A 21,209-nucleotide genomic window follows, 5' to 3' on the forward strand; every position below is an offset into this window, starting at 1 on the left:
GGGGGGGGGGGGCACACGCGGAGTGTGGCAAAGCCGGGTAGGATACCTGAGCCAACTCCCCGTGCTTACCGTGGAGTGAGAGGGCGTCGTACTGGTCAGACACCGTGTTATGCGGTAAAGCGCACGGTGTCCCCAGTACGCGTGCTTAGCCCAGTGCGGGCTATTCCACCTCGCCGCACTGGTAGGGCTAGGTTGGGCATCGAGCCGGGTGCCATGAAGCCGGCCCAACATATCTGGCCTCCAGTACGTCTCCTCGGGCCGGCGTACATGGCACCAGCCTTACAGATGGTGTCCCCGGTTCGCGAGCATAGCCCAGTGCGGGCTATTCCACCTCGCCGCACTGGCAGGGCTACGGGGACCATTCAACCTGGTAGGGTTGGGGAGGCTCGGTGCTCAAGAGCGCGTGTCCTCCTTCACGGTCCGGTATACCCGGTGCCACCTCCACGTACCAGTCCTCCGGTGGCAGCCCCCCGCACCAGGCTGTCTCTCCGGGTTCTCTCTCCAGCTGCTCCCACCTGTCCAGCGCTGTCAGAGCATTCCTCCTCTCCAGCGCAGCCTGAGTCTGAACTGCCTGCCTTCCCAGCGCTGTCTGAACTGCCTGCCTTCCCAGCGCTGTCTCGTCCAGCCAGGACCAACCAGAGCCGTCCAGCCAGGACCAGCCAGAGCCGTCCAGCCAGGACCAGCCAGAGCCGTCCAGCCAGGACCAGCCAGAGCCGTCCAGCCAGGACCAGCCAGAGCCGTCCAGCCAGGACCAGCCAGAGCCGTCCAGCCAGGACCAGCCAGAGCCGTCCAGCCAGGAGCTGCCTGAGCCAGCCAGCCAGAAGCTGCCTGAGCCAGCCAGTCAGGAGCTGCCAGAGCCAGCCAGTCAGGAGCTGCCAGAGCCAGCCAGTCAGGAGCTGCCAGAGCCAGCCAGTCAGGATCCGCCAGAGCCAGCCAGCCAGGATCCGCCAGAGCCAGCCAGCCAGGATCCGCCAGAGCCAGCCAGCCAGCCAGGATCCGCCAGAGCCAGCCAGCCAGCCAGGATCCGCCAGAGCCAGCCAGCCAGGATTTGCCCCTCAGTCCGGTGCTGTCCCTCAGTCCGGAGCTGCCCCTCAGTCCGGTGCTGCCCTTTGGTATAGTGGGATTGACATGGAGGGTGGCCATTGGGAGGAGGCCACGGAAGCGGCGTTTGACTATGGTGGGGTGGGGATCACGACCAGCGCCAGAGCCGCCACCGTGGACAGACGCCCACCCAGACCCTCCCCTAGAGTTTATGCTGGTGCGCCCGGAGTTCGCACCTTAAGGGGGGGGTTATGTCACGTTCCTGACCTGTTTTCCTTTTTCTTGTATTTATTTAGTTGGTCAGGGCGTGAGTTGGGTGGGTTTGTCTATGTTTGATTTTCTATGTTGGGATGTTTGTGTTCGGCCGGGTATGATTCTCAATCAGAGACAGCTGTCAATCGTTGTCCCTGATTGAGAATCATACTTAGGCAGCCTGGGTTTCACGTGTGTTTTGTGGGTGTTTGTTTCCGTGTCTGTGTTTGTTGCACCACACGGTACTGTATCGGTTTATGCACTTCGTTTATTTGTTTTGTAATTCAGTATTCAGTTTCGTTTTAAAAAATCATTATGAACACTAACCACTCTGCGTATTGGTCCGATCCGTCTCGCCTCTCCTCGTCCGAGGAGGAGGAAGAATATGACGATAGCCGTAACAATGACACACCACTAGTAGATCAATAATACAGTGTGATTAACATGACACACCACTAGTAGATCAATAATACAGTGTGATTAACATGACACACCACTAGTAGATCAATAATACAGTGTGATTAACATGACACACCACTAGTAGATCAATAATACAGTGTGATTAACATGACACACCACTAATAGATCAATAATACAGTGTGATTAACATGACACACCACTAGTAGATCAATAATACAGTGTGATTAACATGACACACCACTAGTAGATCAATAATACAGTGTGATTAACATGACACACCACTAGTAGATCAATAATACAGTGTGATTAACATGACACACCGCTAGTAGATCAATAATACAGTGTGATTAACATGACACACCACTAGTAGATCAATAATACAGTGTGATTAACATGACACACCACTAGTAGATCAATAATACAGTGTGATTAACATGACACACCACTAGTAGATCAATAATACAGTGTGATTAACATGACACACCACTAGTAGATCAATAATACAGTGTGATTAACATGACACACCACTAGTAGATCAATAATACAGTGTGATTAACATGACACACCACTAGTAGATCAATAATACAGTGTGATTAACATGACACACCACTAGTAGATCAATAATACAGTGTGATTAACATGACACACCACTAGTAGATCAATAATACAGTGTGATTAACATGACACACCACTAGTAGATCAATAATACAGTGTGATTAACATGACACACCACTAGTAGATCAATAATACAGTGTGATTAACATGACACACCACTAGTAGATCAATAATACAGTGTGATTAACATGACACACCACTAGTAGATCAATAATACAGTGTGATTAACATGACACACCACTAGTAGATCAATAATACAGTGTGATTAACATGACACACCACTAGTAGATCAATAATACAGTGTGATTAACATGACACACCGCTAGTAGATCAATAATACAGTGTGATTAACATGGCACACCACTAGTAGATCAATAATACAGTGTGATTAACATGACACACCACTAGTAGATCAATAATAGAGTGTGATTAACATGGCACAACACTAGTAGATCAATAATACAGTGTGACTCCAACCTGACTTCTGGAAGAGAGAACCAAGTCGGTGAGGGGAGGACACACACCAATTCAATATCTAAAACAATGTCTGTTGTAGTTACTGGTAAAGAGATGATGAGCTGTAACAAGGTGAGGGAGATCTCTTACTAGTGAACATGGTTGTGGAGACTGGTTCACTCTCTTCAGGACCGTTGAGACACTGAGTGTGTACTTGGTGCCAAGTTGCAGGTTTGATAGTTTTGTGGCAGTCCTTAGTATTCGCTGCGCTGGTCTCTGTTCATGGTCTACAGTAGGATATGAGGAAGCATTGTGGGACTTTCTCAATTCCTCCAGTCTTTGTCCAGCTGAGAGGGAAGGATGTCTCTCCCAAACGGTCTGTCTACTTTTAAATCTCTAGGTGGAAGATTTGCTTTAAGAATATTTTCACTTTGATAGATGAGTCCACAATAATATCTCTCTTAAAACACAAAGTATGTAATTAAAACAAGATTAACAGCAAACTCTTTACCTGTGAATACAGATGGGGGATACGGATAGCCAGGAGCTACATAACCCCATCGCTATTGACATAGTAATGTGTGTAACGTATGAACTGAGATCGCTGGTTAACTTGTGTCGACCCACATTGCTAACGGAGCTGAAAACGGAGCAGGGAGGGGGAGATGAGTGTGTGTTCTCTCTTACCAAATGCTGCCTGCAGCTAGTGATGTTCTTCTCCATCACAAATACCATTTATCAATCGCTCGATAAATAGTTAACCATGCTCAAAAGTAAATAAACATGTAGTCTGACAGTATGGGTAGGCTACAATATTGCTGTGCAATGAACATGACATAATTAAGCATTAAGGCCCGATGGGGTGTGATATAAGGCCAATATAATGTACCATGGATAAGGGCTGTTCTTATGCACGACACAACGCTGAGTGCCCGGATATAGCCCTTAGCCGTGGTATATTGGCCATATACCACAAACCCCCGAGGTGCCTTATTGCTATTATAAACTGGTTGACAACATAATTAGAGCAGTAGAAAGTAATGTTTTGTCATACACCTAGTATACAGTCTGATATACCACGGCTGTCACCCAATCAGCATTTAGAGCCCGAACCACCCAGTTTATAATAGCCAATTAATCCCAGAGCTGGAACCAGCTAGTTTATAATAGCCAATTAATCTCAGAGCTGGAACCAGCTAGTTTATAATAGCCAATTAATCCCAGAGCTGGAACCAGCTAGTTTATAATAGCCAATTAATCCCAGAGCTGGAACCAGCTAGTTTATAATAGCCAATTAATCTCAGAGCTGGAACCAGCTAGTTTATAATCGCCAGTTTATCTCAGGCCTTATACCAAGGCAGAGATAGAAACAAAATCATGTATTGATGAATGAAATATCAACAATTCATATTTTGCATATTAATGTGGGCTGTAGGCAGCATTTACTTTTAAATGATTCAATAAACAATCAATCTTTCAGTATAACGGTGTAATACTTATACACCTATAACATGTTATACTTATACACCTATAACGGTGTTGTCCTTATACACCTATAACGTTGTTGTACTTATACACCTATAACATGTTATACTTATACACCTATAACATGTTATACTTATACACCTATAACATGTTATACTTATACACCTATAACATGTTATTCTTATACACCTATAACATGTTATACTTATACACCTATAACGGTGTTGTACTTATACACCTATAACATGTTATACTTATACACCTATAACGGTGTTGTCCTTATACACCTATAACGTTGTTGTACTTATACACCTATAACATGTTATACTTATACACCTATAACATGTTATACTTATACACCTATAACATGTTATACTTATACACCTATAACATGTTATTCTTATACACCTATAACATGTTATACTTATACACCTATAACGGTGTTGTACTTATACACCTATAACATGTTATTCTTATACACCTATAACGGTGTTGTACTTATACACCTATAACATGTTATACTTATACACCTATAACATGTTATTCTTATACACCTATAACGGTGTTATACTTATACACCTATAACGGTGTTGTACTTATACACCTATAACATGTTATACTTATACACCTATAACATGTTATACTTATACACCTATAACATGTTATTCTTATACACCTATAACGGTGTAATACTTATACACCTATAACATGTTATTCTTATACACCTATAACGGTGTAATACTTATACACCTATAACATGTTATACTTATACACCTATAACATGTTATTCTTATACACCTATAACGGTGTTGTACTTATACACCTATAACATGTTATTCTTATACACCTATAACGGTGTTGTACTTATACACCTATAACGGTGTTGTACTTATATACCTATAACGGTGTTGTACTTATTCACCTATAACGGTGTTATACTTATACACCTATAACGGTGTTGTACTTATTCACCTATAACGGTGTTATACTTATACACCTATAACGGTGTTATACTTATACACCTATAACGGTGTTGTACTTATACACCTATAACGGTGTTGTACTTATACACCTATAACATGTTATTCTTATACACCTATAACGGTGTTGTACTTAAACACCTATAACGGTGTTGTACTTAAACACCTATAACGGTGTTGTACTTATACACCTATAACGGTGTTGTACTTATACACCTATAACATGTTATTCTTATACACCTATAACGGTGTTGTACTTAAACACCTATAACGGTGTTGTACTTAAACACCTATAACGGTGTTGTACTTATACACCTATAACGGTGTTGTACTTATACACCTATAACGGTGTTGTACTTATACACCTATAACGGTGTTGTACTTATACACCTATAACGGATGTATAAAGGGTGAAATAACAGCTCCGTCTGAAGGTTGCATTGCCAAATGCAAAAACATAACCCACTATGTGAATTCTCAAAAATTTGTGCTTTATAAATAGTGACATAACGCATGCTAACTAATGGCTAATGTATGTAAATACGTAACACAGGAACACAGGTCAAGTTACATTTTGGGTGGCACAATTTTACATAATTGTGTAGTGCAACTACACTGGACAACACATAGCTCATTGCGTTCTTGCCTTGTAAACTTGCATAATTCGTCTAATGCTTTCATTGCAGAGCCAACAGGTTCCATTGGAGCCTCCATTTGCTTTGATAAGGGGTCTCCAGCCCTCTCCTCTGGTCCCTGCATGAAGGCTCTGATGTCAACAACAGTTTGACATGATTGTCACAAACACTCTTATGTCGCAAATTGTTTTACTCTTTATGGACTGAAATACATTTAAAAATGAAATAAAGATCAACAATATAATAATTACCAGAGCATATTAATGTTCCTTGAATAGTTTCAAGTTGAATTGTCTACATGCACAGTATATCTTAACTTTTAACAATCTTTGCCATTCTCCCTGGCACCGTTTTGACGGTAGACTGAGGGTCACTTTCAATGACACGTTAACTGTTTGATCAACAACAGTAAAACATTGACTAATTACAAAATACGTTACAAACGTATTAGAAACAATGAATAAGATGAAATACCTATCAGGAAGGTAAAGGTTTAGTGGTACATGTAACAATCACTTTAACAATCAACTACATATCGTTCATGTTAAGGTCAAATTATTTATCCCATACAAAACTGAGAAGCCCACCCAGTGCCATTTCCTCTTGACCGACTAGATGGACTTTCCATGCCAGTTCTCTGCTAACATTGAGTGTAAACAGAGCTCTAGAAACTGTAGAGTATGAAATGTGTTCCTTTAAAACAGGTTGGTTTCATTAGACTTTGTACCACCATAAATGTTATCTGTTTTTCTCCTTCACTAATCCCGCTCTGCTTCCAGTCAATGGCATTTTCCCTCTAGGTGGCGGCAGAGTGACCTTTGTGGACTTTGTGGAGCTGATGGGTCAGAACTTAGATGTTGCCAGAGACAGCAGACATGATAGTGGTGACCCGTCATTATGAGCCCCACATGTTTTTTTGTTTTTTTTGGGGGGGGAGGGGTCTTACCTGTTTTGCTTGTTGTTTTGCATTAATACATGTTTCATATCAGTTTGCAAACAATAAAAAATAAAAGAATAATTGCGTTAATAAAGCTGCATACAAACATTGTCTCTTTTTGCTTTCTTGAGTAAGACAGCTCCAAAATGCAGCTGCCTAGCTCAGTGCTTTCTGTGGTGGTGGGGCAGCCAGCAGAAAATATGGAGCGTAGGTGTTGGTAAGGCTCAAGGTCATTGGTGTCACGTCCTGACCATAGTTCTTATGTGTGTTGCTTGTTTTAGAGTTGGTCAGGACGTGAGCTGGGTGGGCATTCTATGTTGTGTGTCTAGTTTGTCTGTTTCTGTGTTCAGCCTGATATGGTTCTCAATCAGAGGCAGCTGTCAATCGTTGTCCCTGATTGAGAATCATATATAGGTGGCTTGTTTTGTGTTGTGGATTGTGGGTGGTTGTCTTCTGTCTTTGTGTTCTGCACCAGATAGGACTGTTTTCGGTTTTCACATTTATTGTTTGGTTGTTTGTAGTGTTCACATATTCTTTATTCAATTATGTTGAACACTAGCCGCGCTGCGTTTTGGCCACAGATAAAATTACGTCAAATCACGTAATATCTACAGTAGCTTTGATTGGACTTAACATCATACTTTCAAAATATTAGCTAGTGATACTCAGTCTCCAGAATTCAGCCCAAGCCCTTCCATTTCTGGCAGTTTTTTCCTGAGGACATACACACTAACACAACAGGGTTATTTCCTGACAACAGACTTTCTTCTTATAGCAAGATCACTAAATCTTAATTTTTAAATAACAGCCCTTTGTAAACATTCTGCCTCAAATACCTGGCCTCCTGCCACAGAAATATTCATAATGATAGTCAAATGATGGTCCCTACAGCAACTGCTGTAAAATAACATGTAATCAGTCAAGTGTCTTCCAGTTGGAAGAATATCCAATCCAAAATCCTAACGCTAACAGTCATCATCATGAATCAAGTCGACAATCTACTGGCAAATACTTATTAATCCTTGTCACATGAAGAGAAATAATGAATGGAAATTATAGATAATAATATCGGCGCTCATCGGACACTGGACATAAACAAGTTGGAAATCGCAAATTCACCAATGAATGGTTTGGAAGGAATCAGAGACTGTGGGTAACTGCTAGCCTTGCAAAACAATCACTAACCTGCTATTCAGTGGAGTGGCTGTGTGGTCCCAATCTGGGATTAAGTGTCTCTTTTCCAAGTTTAAAATGATAAACATTCAACATTGGCCATGCTGTCAATGAAGCAGGATTTGTGCCGCGCTCAAAACAACTTAACTCGGAACTGCGAAAACTTGACTTCAGTGTGTTCAAGACGACTGGGAATTCCTGAAAAAACGAGCTCTGACTGGGAAATACGTTTTGAGCGGTGATCCAACTCGGAATTGTAAACTCGGAACTCGGGCCTCTTTCTAGAGCTACGACTTGAAGATCACTGACATCATCATGATTTGACCTTTTTTTATTTTCAGAGTTCCAAGTCGTCTTGAAAGAACCATAAATCCAGAGAATGCCAAACTTTGATGACAAAATTTGACGATGAAGGACCGCCGTGCCACCTTCCTGTTCAAGTGAGCACAGCACAACAAGGTGAGCGAAAAAATTAATTGCATGCTGCTGCATAAATAATGTAATATGCCAGGGAGATAAGTATACTGTAGCTAAGAAAGTAATACTAAGTGTATGTTGTGTAGTAAGCTGTTAGTAGCCCATGTGCCTCACCCTAATAATGTGGTCTATTTTCCCCTCTTAATTTTGCCTACTGTTCTGACTTGGTGGTGCACATATAGCCTATAACCTGTTTTAGAGAAATGTAATCATCAAATTTTGTAAGAGATTTCATTGTCTGCTTATATGCCCACTTTATTTATCCTACAGTGCTGACTTGGTGTAGAGGGAGAACACTGTAAGAATGGCCCATGTTCTGAGCTCTGTCGCTCTAAATTTCAAAAGTGCTAAACAAATAGTTATATTGATTACGTCCATCCTAGCTCGCTCATTAATATCTTAATCGAAATTACAGATTGCCCCTTATTCGCTTATCGTCCCCTTATGCCATAGTTTGTACATCTCAATTGTCATTAGAAAACACATTTGTTTAAGCAAGACAGACATATCAACTATGTTTTTTAAATGGCAGTAAATGAGGCTGATTGAACTGTTTCACTGCCAGACAAGGCTCTGCTGATAGCCAGGTGTAGCAGTGGTAAGATGTTGGGACAGCTTTATGTAGGCCCTAACAGTTTGTGTGCACTGTTGTCACTGTTATAGTGCAATTCATGTATTGTTCAGTGGTGTGTTGTGTGGTGTCTCTTGCTGGCATGCAGCCCACTTCTTTTTCTTTTTTTTGCCCCCCCAAGATTTACTTGGTGGGTTAATTTCCCCACTGGATAGGAGTGAATTGATGCTTTCAGAGGTATGGACTCAACATGACTGTTTAAATCTGTTGTCAGTGTAGAATCACCTAATATCAAACCAGTTAATTTATTTCCTCTCTCAACCTGCTCTTCCTCTACTTCTCTTCTTCTCTCACTCACTTTCATACATTTGTGGGTGTTTTTGTTCTTACTTATTTTCATTGCTATAGAAACAATCCCTAACAATACTTCATGTCTGTTTTAATTGCATAACTTACATTCTAATAATACATTTATTTCTAAAGCAACTTTCATGCATTTTGTTGATAGCGCTACGCCATATAGTCAATTAACAAATATTGATTCATTATTTAAAGAAAAGGTCTGTGGTATGATTATATAATATAAGATAGATTAGGAGGGGGGATTCATCCTACTGTATAATAAAAATATTTCAAGAGTTTTAAAATGTTCATTCTAATATTTTTATTAACTTAAAATATATCTATGAGGGAATGAAGTAAAATAAACGTAATCTCAATTAACAGTTTTTATTTAAAAAGTCCTTCAATGATAAGTGGTATACATCATTGTTAGTATGATGATAAGTAGATTAATCATAGGATAATCATAGGATATGATACATGTATTTTTCTACAATAAAATAATGCTGAGATTTTGAAATGAGGTATATAAAAAGTATTTCAATGATAAATGTTGTACATTTGATGTTAAGTAGGTGATGAATCATTGGTTATGCATTTTTCTAAAGTAAAAGAATGAAGATATATTTTTTGGAAATCAGATGTGTATTTTTTATTTATTTAACCGTTATTTTACCAGGTAAGTTGACTGAGAACACGTTCTCATTTGCAGCAACGACCTGGGGAATAGTTACAGGGGAGAGGAGGGGGATGAATGAGCCAATTGTAAACTGGGGATTATTAGGTGACCATGATGGTTTAAGGGCCAGATTGGGAATTTAGCCAGGACACCGGGGTTAACACCCCTACTCTTACGATAAGTGCCATGGGATCTTTAATGACCTCAGAGAGTCAGGACACCCGTTTAACGTCCCATCCGAAAGACGGCACCCTACACAGGGCAGTGTCCCCAATCACTGCCCTGGGGCATTGGGATATTTTTTTTAGACCAGAGGAAAGAGTGCTTCCTACTGGCCCTCCAACACCACTTCCAGCAGCATCTGGTCTCCCATCCAGGGACTGACCAGGACCAACCCTGCTTAGCTTCAGAAGCAAGCCAGTAGTGGTATGCAGGGTGGTATGCTGCTGGTATACATTCTTTACATTTGACAGATCTGAGACAAATAAACAAACAATGGAATAATTAACTTGTTACATGACGGAAATTAATATTTTAACATGCATGCAACTAAAGTAGCCCTTAATGCAACTTCATTTCATAAGATGAGGACTAAGATGTTCTCTTCTTACAAACATACAAAGCCTTTCACAATGTACAGTATGTATCTGTTTCAGAGGCTTTTTGTAAAGGTGTAAAACATAGCATTACATATAGAATCACATCTCTATGGATGTAAATCTCTAATGGACAATATTTACAGTCACAGTATGTAAAGTCTGCACTGATCTATGGATCCCTTTAGTCAATCACTGGGCTAGTCCTTCAAAGACTGTATGAATGATATACAAGATTAAACTAAATTAAACCAAAGATAATATAGAACATCTAAGATCAAACAAACAAAATGACCTTTCTTTCATAATTAGTTACACGTCTCTCTTGTAGGTATATCCTTGTTTCATTATATTCATCCCAATGAGCATAATCTTCATTCAATTCTAATACAGCTGTTAATACAAATTATGTGAATATATTTTTCTAATGTTGAGATTAGACTTCATATTCCAGTCAAAGTCAACTAGTAGTCAACACAATGATTATAATCTCTACCAGGCACAGCAAGAGGAGGACTGGCAACCCCTCAGAGCCTGGTTCCTCTCTAGGTTTCTTCCTAGGTTCCTGCCTTTCTAGTGAGTTTGTTCTAGCCACCGTGACTCTACGTCTGCTTTGCTTGCTGTTTTGGGTTTTAGGCTGGGTTTGTGTATAATTATCTGCTGATGTAAAAGAGCTTTATAAATACATTTGATTTAATATAATATAAATTTTAATTTTTTTAATCATCATTTTTAATTATATTTTTGAATATAATATCTGAGTTAGACTGACTAACAAAATCAAAAGGAGACCGCAGCAGGTAATTCAACCATAATAATTTAGATAGCTGGCCGCTAAACTAACTTAGCAATCTAAAAATGTTTTGCTGACATGGGCTAAATGACTGACTATCAGTGACTTACATAACCAGAGAAAAACTGTGGATGCAAAACCAAATTTCTAAATTGCACCTTGTGTATTCTACTATTCTAACTGGCAACTTAAAACACGTGGAACCTGATGGGCAGGGATTCTGCTGTCCTAGTGACATGAATAAGCTGCTTCCACCATTGGGATGACAGGACAAGTCCATCAGCATGATTCTTATGCTCATTTGGGGGTTTGGATCTGTTTTATATTCTGCTTTCAGCACCCATTATCCAGGAATAAATGTCCTTCTGGAATGACCGTTCCAACCATTGTACTCAGAGCATTAACTGGAGTATGCATCTGCAATCAAGCTGTTTCTGACACTGAAAATTCATTTCTCCGATTTCACAGACTCCCACAAGCTTTCTGTCCACTTCAGGAAATGTGTCATGTCATCATTACTCTGGCATTTTATTAAGTCTTGCATCAAGCTCTTTTTTAAATCATACACAGCCTCACTGTATCCAGCATTGACTGGAGCCATAGGTGGAGTCCCATGCCAGAGGCCTGGGATGTAGCAGCTGCTTGTGTCTGGATCATACTCCATCACATCAGTGAACTTGGTGATATTCTCCTTCTTCTCCATTCTGGCTGCTGCCTGGGTCATTTCATTCAACTGTTCCAACAACTTCTTCCGCTCTCTCATGTTGTTGTCATGAGCAGACATGTCTGACACATTCTGGTGCACAAAATGACATACTGGCTTCTTACCCAATTCCTTCATCCTGAGGAAGGTATGAACAACAATCTGTAGAATGTCTTTCATCTTTGTGTTGTTCTCCATGGACATGCTGATAATTGTGACATCACTGAGTCCAATCACCAGTGTTGCCAGTTCATTGTCATGTTCATAGCTATCATCTAGTTGAGACAACTCTGGTGATTTCAACCCCTCTGTGTCAATGATCATGATGAAGTCACATTTCAGCTCCTCCTTGAGGTCTTTGTTGACTTTAATCAGTAGCATGAAGGCCCCTCTGGTGCATCTTCCACTGCTGACAGCAAACTGGACCCCAAACATGGTGTTGAGGAGAGTGGACTTCCCAGTGCTTTGGACCCCTAAAACTGTCACAACCCGGATCTTGCTGTTAGAGTCCACAAGAGTATGAAGCTGAGTCAGAACAGCTGATATCCATTTCAGAGGGATATTTGATGCATCTCCATCCAGAAGCTCAATGGGGAAACCATCCAACAGCATCTGAGCACACAATCCAGGGAGATGCTCCATCTGTTTCCTTCCAGGACTGTCTTCAGGGAGGGAGCAGGCAGCTTCATATAACTGGCCCAACTCACGCAGGAAGTGTTCAAGACCTAAGGAACAATCAGATAATTGCTTATCCAAATCTTTAATGTCGTCTTTTTTCTCAGGAGAATTTTGGCAAAGATCTTTGTACTGGTCCCGCAAAGCAGACAGGTTCTGACGTGACAGATTGTCCAGATTTATCCGCATCCATTTGAGGAAATAGGAACGCTCAGGTCCTGATCTTGACATTCCTAAAATGAAGCTTTCCATTGCATCTGACATGTCACATGTATATTGCTTCTTTCTCAGCTCTTCCTCCTTTTTCTTCAGAGAGCTCTTGTAGTGTTCAATGTCTTGACCCCCTTGTTTTCTCAGTCTACATCTCTCTTTCTCCAACTGGGAAAGCTCTTTCCAGATTTGCCCCTGTAAGGGTAGCTGTTCATCTTTGAATTGAATTGTGTCTGTGATGTTCCTGGTGATTTCATCTGCTGTCTTCATGGCACTCTGACACTCATCACTGTCTTCATCAACCAGAATCCCTCTGACGAGCTACGTCAGCCATGTTTTCAATTGTCAATCTGTTTGGACTTGTTTTGATGATGTCAAGGTTATTACAAATTCTGCATAATTTTTATTTTCCCGAACAAATCACATTTGTTGGCTTGATACTGAATGCTGTGGTGAATTTTCTCAAAGTGTCTTCTGTGAATATTTTTCTCTGAGAGTTGACAACCAGAAATAACTCTGCTTTTTTGTCTTTGGTTTTCAACACCTTAAGATTTGACTCTAAATCATCACTGAAAATGTCAATTGCAGCCGATGTTTGACACAGAAAGGAGAACTGTTTTTCAAAGGACCTGATGTCTCTTCTGAGATTGGCCACTGCCATAGGCTTAGTGAACATGTCTATGTTTCTGTTCCCACATGGAAAGTACCAGCTGATTTCAACCAGACCATCTGAGACTTGACGAGGGACATTGCCACATTCCATATCATGATGAACAAATGTGTCAAGGTACTGTTGAGGGTTACTGAGCAACTTGTTCAAAATCTGAGACTTGAGCAAGCTACTCTTGTAGCTTGTCCTAGCCTAACAATGGACACCATAGGAATATTGGATAACTATTCTCTCCTCTGAATGACTTTGAGTCAGATGGTGAAGAGAGTCTAAACTTCTTCACTATGTCCCTCAAGGCCCACAGCATCAACGTGCTTTGTTCTGTGTCACAGTTGGGCAGCAAGAGAGGAACAGCAAACTGACACATGGACATTTTCTGGACCATCTCCTGCTGCAGGAAACGATCTGAGCACAGAAACAGGGCTGTGATAAGATCTAGAGGGTTAACCTTCATAAGATCCTCCTTGTCAGTGGTGCTTGCTGACACGTTCATTCAACTAAGTGCATGCTCTTCAACCGATTGCTGCCCGCACCCTCCCGCCCGTCCAGCATCACTACTCTGGACGGTTCTGACGTAGAATATGTGAACAACTACAAATACCTAGGTGTCTGGTTAGACTGTAAACTCTCCTTCCAGACTCTCATTAAACATCTCCAAACCAAAATTAAATCTAGAATCGGCTTCCTATTTCGCAAAAAAAGCATCCTTCACTCATGCTGCCAAACATACCCTTGTAAAACTGACTATCCTACCGAACCTTGACTTCAGCGATGTCATTTACAAAATAGCCTCCAACACTCTACTCAGCAAATTGGATGTAGTCTATCACAGTGCCATCCGTTTTGCCACCAAAGCCCCATATACTACCCACCACTGTGACCTGTACGCTCTCGTTGGCTGGCCCTCACTACATATTCGTCGCCAACCCCACTGGCTTAAGGTCATCTATAAGTCTATGCTAGGTAATGCCCTGCCTTATCTCAGCTCACTGGTCACCATAGTAATACCCACCCATAGCACGCGCTCCAGCAGGTATATTTCACTGGTCATCCCCAAAGCCAACACTTCCTTTGGCCGCCTTTCCTTCCAACTCTCTGCTGCCAATGACTGGAACGAATTGCAAAAATCACTGAAGCTGGAGTCTTATATCTCCCTCTCTAACTTTAAGCATCAGCTGTCAGAGCAGCTTACCAATCACTGTACCTGTACATAGCCAATCTGTAAATAGCACACCCAACTACATCATCCCCATATTATTACTTACCCTCTTGCTCTTTTGCACCCCAGTATCTCTACTTGCACATCATTATCTGCACATCCATCACTCCAGTGTTAATGATAAAGGCCTATTTATTGCCTACCTCCCTACTCTAATACATTTGCACACACTGTACAAATAATTTTCTATTGTGTTATTGACTGTACGTCTGTTTGTGTAACTCTGTGTTGTTTGATTTTGTCGCACTGCTTTGCTTTATCTTGGCCAGGTCGCAGTTGTAAATGAGAACTTGTTCTCAACTGGCCTCCCTGGTTAAATGAAGGTATATTAAAAATAAATTTAAAATAGTCCTCACCAGTTCTATCAGAAAACACCATGGTTGAGATTGAGTATGGTTCTTTACTAACATTAGGCCCTCGATTGAAAGCATGGCATTCAACAGTGTCTCCTTAAAATGTTGTGTCAGTCCCAACTTCGGCATGAAAGGTTTGGGAGTGAGCTCTGCAATAACAAAGGAAAATGTTTGAGGTTACTAAAATATTCAAGCTTATTTAATCTTGAAGCTGCAACTGTCACTTTTATTATGAATAAGAATAGAATATGCTTCTAAACATATCTACATTAATGTGGATGCCACAATGATTACGAATAATCCTGAATGAATTGTGAATAATGATGAGTGAGAAGTTACAGAGGATCATACCCCCAAGACATGATAATCTCTCACCGTTACCAATAATACGGGAGGTTAGCATGTCTCGGGGGTATTCAAAAACAACTACCACTGTTCTGGGTCACTACTGGGACCAGCCAATTAGCTTTCCCTAAGTACTTTAAACAACGCGTAATAAACTAAGTTCTGCAGTTTAAAATGACTTGCATTATGTCTTATCATTGATAAACAGTTCAATGTAATCAAAAACATGCATGATATGTAACCATTTGTAATTTGAAGAACAACCCTTAACTTAGTACATACTTGTATTAAAGGTTGTTGACACCAGTTGACTTTGCTTTCCATTTTCCAGCACAGTGCAGACAGTGACAGAGTACTGAGTACCACATTGCAGGTCAGAGAGAGTGATGCTGGGGGAAGATGTGGTAGTGATGTGTGGTTCTGTCCCTGGACAGTGGTAGGAGATCTGGTAATGATGTTGGGTTTGGTCCAATCCTGGTGGCTGGTTCCAGCTAACAGCAGCTGATGTGGTGTCCACTGAGTCCACATTCAGCACTACTGGAGCAGGGATAACTAGGGGAGGGGTTTAATATAGTTAATAGTAGCTGATCACTGTTAATATTCCTCTATAGGATAATATCCCACTACTACTAGCAGCTAGTTAGAGGCACTACTCACTACTACAATTACACTAGCCTTCATGGTATAACACTAGGGTCTAATAATTACAATTATAAACACTACTTCTATCACACTAGCCTACATGTTATAACACTAGGCTCTAACAATTACAATTCTAAACTTCTTAGACTACCATACAAATTACTTTAGACAGCTGAAACAAGCACACAATTTCTCTTCAGGAAAAAGGTTCAGTCTAGTTCAGATTTGTCCAATTCCGCCCCCCAGAAGTGAAGTGAGTCGGTATGAGGCTTACTTGTACAGATGGTTGTAGAGAGAGGTGTGCTCTGTTTCCCATTGTTCAACACAGTTGAGACACTGATGGTGTACTGAGTACCAGGTAGCAGGCCAGAGAGAGTTCTGTAGGAGTCCTCAGTATTGGCTGCACGGGTCTCTGATCCCGGGCTGCAGTAGGATATGAGAAAGCGTTGTGGGACTTTCTCCAATTCTTCAGCCTTGGACCAACTGAAAGTGAATGAGGTCGCTCCTGACTGGTTTATTTGTAAGTCCCTGGGTGCTGGGACCACTAGGAAGAAATATAATATGTTTGATGAAACAAAATATAGGATAGGCCTATAGCTAATGTCTTGTTTGGACATCACATGAAAAACTACATCCTTAGAAGCACATAACCAAAGACAAACTCAAGTTACTGTACCAGTAAATACAGATGCTGAGACCCATCTGCTTTGTCTGCCGTCTTCTCCCTCTGTAGCCACACTGAACTGGTACTTTTTACCAGGCTGGAGTCCATCTATTTCAACATTACACCCATCTTCCACCATCAGGCTCCTCTCTTCTCCATCACATCCCCAGGTCACTCTGAAATTATGTGGTCCCGTCAGTCCCTCAGGAGAACCCCAGCTCAGAGACACAGAGTCTGACGTCACTGACGAGAACTGGATTTCACCAGGAGGGGGCAGCACTTCTAAAGAAATAATGGAAGAGAAAATTAATTACTTTAATTGCACTGGCACACTAAAAAGAAAACATATTAATCCTACAAGCAGCATGGAATAAGAATGATTAATCTAAACAAATTAATCTTCCTCTTTTAATGGTCTTAAAATTGTATGTATGTTGTTGAACACAATGTAAAGGTCTCAAAATACACTATTTGTGTAATGTATTTCTTGATTGTACAAACACCTACCGTCAACTGAGGCCAGCTTAAGTCTTTGACATTGATCTCTATCAAAAGTCTTGAAAACAGAGTAAGAAGACATTATTTTGATGAAAAACACTGTTGTTTCTTTGCAGAACATACGATGAAAAAGCTTGTATGACTGAACATCATCATTATCAAATGTAATATCTTCTTTAAAGAGCATCTTCAGGTGCGAAAAGGAGAACCTACCTGTCTTCCTGACTGTTTTATCTCATCATAGACTACATCATGTCCTTTATGTGTTGTTACTACACACAGACTGCAGATCAGCTTCTGGTCTGTCCTGCAGAACACCTCCAGAGCTCTGTGGTGTTCCTGACAGAGTCTCTCCTCCAGGTCTCCAGTCACATCCACCAGGGTGTGTCTCTGTAGTTTAGGTACTGTGTAGTGCTTCTTAACGTGGGTCCCACAGTAGGAGAGAGTGCAGGTCTGACAGAACTTCACAGCTTGGACCTCACAGACATCACAGACCACCTCTTCTGGCCTGATGATGCTAAGTCAATTACATACATTAAAACTTAAACATTAAAACATAACAAAATACATGACCTTATTAGATTTACCAAGCAACTTTAAATTTCACAAGAAAAATGTACTTTATATACCTGTCAAACATGTACACTATATATACAAAAGAATGTGGACACCCCTTCAAATTAGTGGATTTAGCTATTTCAGCCACACCAGTTGCTGACAGGTATATAAAATCGAGCACACAGCCATGCAATCTCCATAGACAAGCATTGGCAGTAGAATGACCTTACTGAAGAGCTCAGTGACTTTCAACGTGGCACTGTCATAGGATGCCACCTTTCCAAAAAGTCAGTTAGTTAAATTTCTGCCCTGCTAGAGTTGCCCCGGTCAACTGTAGGTGCTGTTATTGTGAAGTGTAAACGTCTAGGAGCAACAGTGGCTAAGCTGCGAAGTGGTAGGCCACACAAGCTCACAGAACGGGAACGCCGAGTGCTGAAGCGCGTAGCGTGTAAAAATCGTCTGTCCTCGGTTGCAACACTCACTACCGAGTTCCAAACTGCCTCTGGAAGCAACGTCAGCACAATAACTGTTTGTAGGGAGCTTCATGAAATGGGTTTTCATGGCCGAGCAGCCGCACACAACCTGATCACCATGCGCAATGCCAAGCATCAGCTGGAGTGCTGTAAAGCTTGCTGCCATTGGACTCTGGAGCAGCCGATTACATTGCATTCCACGAGGAAACTGCGTGGCAGTTACCTGTTACGCGAGTGCAGCAAGGAGCCAAATTAAGTTGCTAGCTAGCATTAAACTTATCTTATAAAAAACAATCAATCTTCACATAATCACTTGTTAACTATACATGGTTGATGATATTACTAGGTTAACTAGCTTGTCCTGCGTTCATTGCACACAGAGTCAGGGTATATGCAACAGTTTGGGACGCCTGGCTCGTTGCAAACTAATTTGCCAGAATTTTACATAATTATGACATAACATTGAAGGTTGTGCAATGTAACAGCAATATTTAGACTTATGGATACCACCCGTTCGATAAAATACAGAACGGTTCCGTATTTCACTGAAAGAATAAACGTTTTGTTTTCAAAAGGATTGTTTCTGGATTTGACCATATTAATGACTAAAGGCGCGTATTTCTGTGTGTTATTATGTTATAATTAAGTCTATGATTTGATATTTGATAGAGCAGTCTGACTGAGCGGTGGTTGCCAGTAGCAGGCACGTAAGCAAACTTCACTGCGTTTTCAAACTTCACTGCGTTTTCAAACTTTACTGCGTTTGCCAGCAGCTCTTAGCAATAACTTCAAGCCTATCAACTCCTGAGATTAGGCTGACAATACTAAAGTGCCTATTAGAACATCCAATTGTCAAAGGTATATGAAATACAAATGGAATAGAGAGAAATAGTCAAAGCCTCATAATTCCTATAATAACTACAACCTGAACCTTCTTAACTGGGATTATTGAAGAACTGGGAATATTGAACCACCAGCTTTCATATGTTCTGAGCAAGGAACTTAAACGTTAGCTTTTTTACACGGCACATATTGCACTTTTACTTTCTTCTCCAACACTGTGTTTTTGCATTATTTAAACCAAATTGAACATGTTTCATTATTTATTTGAGAATAAATTGATTTTATTTATGTATTATATTAAGTTAAAATAAAAGTGTTCATTGTTCATTCAGTATTGTTGTAATTGTCATTATTACAAATATATATATATATTTTTTTTAATATATGTATATGATAAGGGAATGTATATGCTTAAAGGTAATGACTAAACAATTCCACCCTGAAACTTAATTTTGACATTATGTAACAGATATAATGAATAATTAGACAAATGTAACTATTAGTAATCATTCGATTCTGTAACATGTATAATGAATTAGAATGGTAAACTTCAGTGTGACTAAGAAGAGACCGAGAACCATGAAACTATGTATGACCTGACCTGGCTAGAACTCTGAGAAACTTACGATATGACAGGGAGTCCTTTCAAGGTTCCTCTAATCTCGGGGGAATGGAACTGCCGGCTTGGTAGTGATAAACAGTGGATACAATTCACCTACTGTTCGTGTGTATGTATGTATGTGCGTAGGATATCTACTGTTTGTGTGGAGGTATGTGCGTAAGTAGGGAGTGAGTTATAAAATGGATGTCTTTGTATTATGGACTTGAGAACGTTCTCGTCAAGCCACTTCCTGGAGAGAAGTGGTTTCTTTGCTGCCCTCCTTGACACCAGGCCATCCTCCAAAAGTCTTCCCCTCACTGTGCGTGCAGATGCACTCACACCTGTCTGCTGCCATTCCTGAGCAAGCTCTGTACTGGCACATGTTTCCTTGCAGGTAACCATGGTTGACAGAGGAAGAACAATGATTCCAAGCACCACCCTCCTTTTGAAGCTTCCAGTCTGTTATTCGAACTCAATCAGCATGACAGAGTGATCTCCAGCCTTGTCCTCGTCAACACTCACACCTGTGTTAACGAGAGAATCACTGACGTGATGTCAGCTGGTCCATTTGTGGCAGGGCTGAAATGCAGTGGAAATGCTTTTTTGGGATTCAGTTCATTTTCATGGCAAAAAGGGACTTTGCAATTAATTGCAATTCATCTGATCACTCTTCATAACATTCTGGAGAATATGCAAATTGCCATCATACAAACTGAGGCAGCAGACGTTGTGAAAATTAATATATGTGTCATTCTCAAAACATTTGACCACGACTGTACTTGTTACGTTTCCAATGCTTAGCAGGACAGAAAAAATGTCCAATTCACACACTTATCAAGAGAACATCCCTGGTCATCTCTACTGCCTCTAATCTGGCTGACTCACTAAACACAAATGCTTTGCTTTGTTTGTAAATTATGTCTGAGTGTTGGAGTGTGCCGCTGGCTATCCGTAATAAAAAATAAAAAAACATGAAAATCGTGAAAATTTGGTTCGCTTAATACTGTATAAGGAATTTGAAATTATTTATGCTTTTGATACTTATTTGAGTATATTTATATTTGAGCAATTACATGCACTTTTACTCAAGTAAGAAAATGTTGTACTTTTTCCACCACTGTCAGTTGCTACAAGGTAATGTTTTATTAGTTGACTCTACCGGTATTTGGACACTTGAAGCTATTTTCTTGTTGTTGTAACAACTGCTTGTAGAACTCTTTTTGTTTGTTTAAAATATCCTTCCCCTGTGATAGAGACACCACTGTCCTCAATGGTACTCACAGCCAGTCAGTGGTTATAAGCT

General features: G+C 40.6%; 1 long non-coding RNA gene across 1 annotated transcript; it reads right to left on the reverse strand.

Annotated features, from left to right (window-relative positions):
• Positions 1-16,957: 16,957 nt before the first annotated feature.
• LOC120042343 lies at positions 16,958-17,704 on the reverse strand. Its single transcript, XR_005476088.1, has 3 exons — positions 17,645-17,704; positions 17,441-17,489; positions 16,958-17,212 (listed from the first exon to the last, which is right to left on the reverse strand). It is a non-coding gene; the product is annotated as an uncharacterized LOC120042343 (long non-coding RNA).
• Positions 17,705-21,209: the final 3,505 nt, after the last annotated feature.

Source organism: Salvelinus namaycush, unplaced genomic scaffold (assembly GCF_016432855.1).
Source record: "Salvelinus namaycush isolate Seneca unplaced genomic scaffold, SaNama_1.0 Scaffold66, whole genome shotgun sequence".
NCBI lineage: Eukaryota > Metazoa > Chordata > Actinopteri > Salmoniformes > Salmonidae > Salvelinus > Salvelinus namaycush.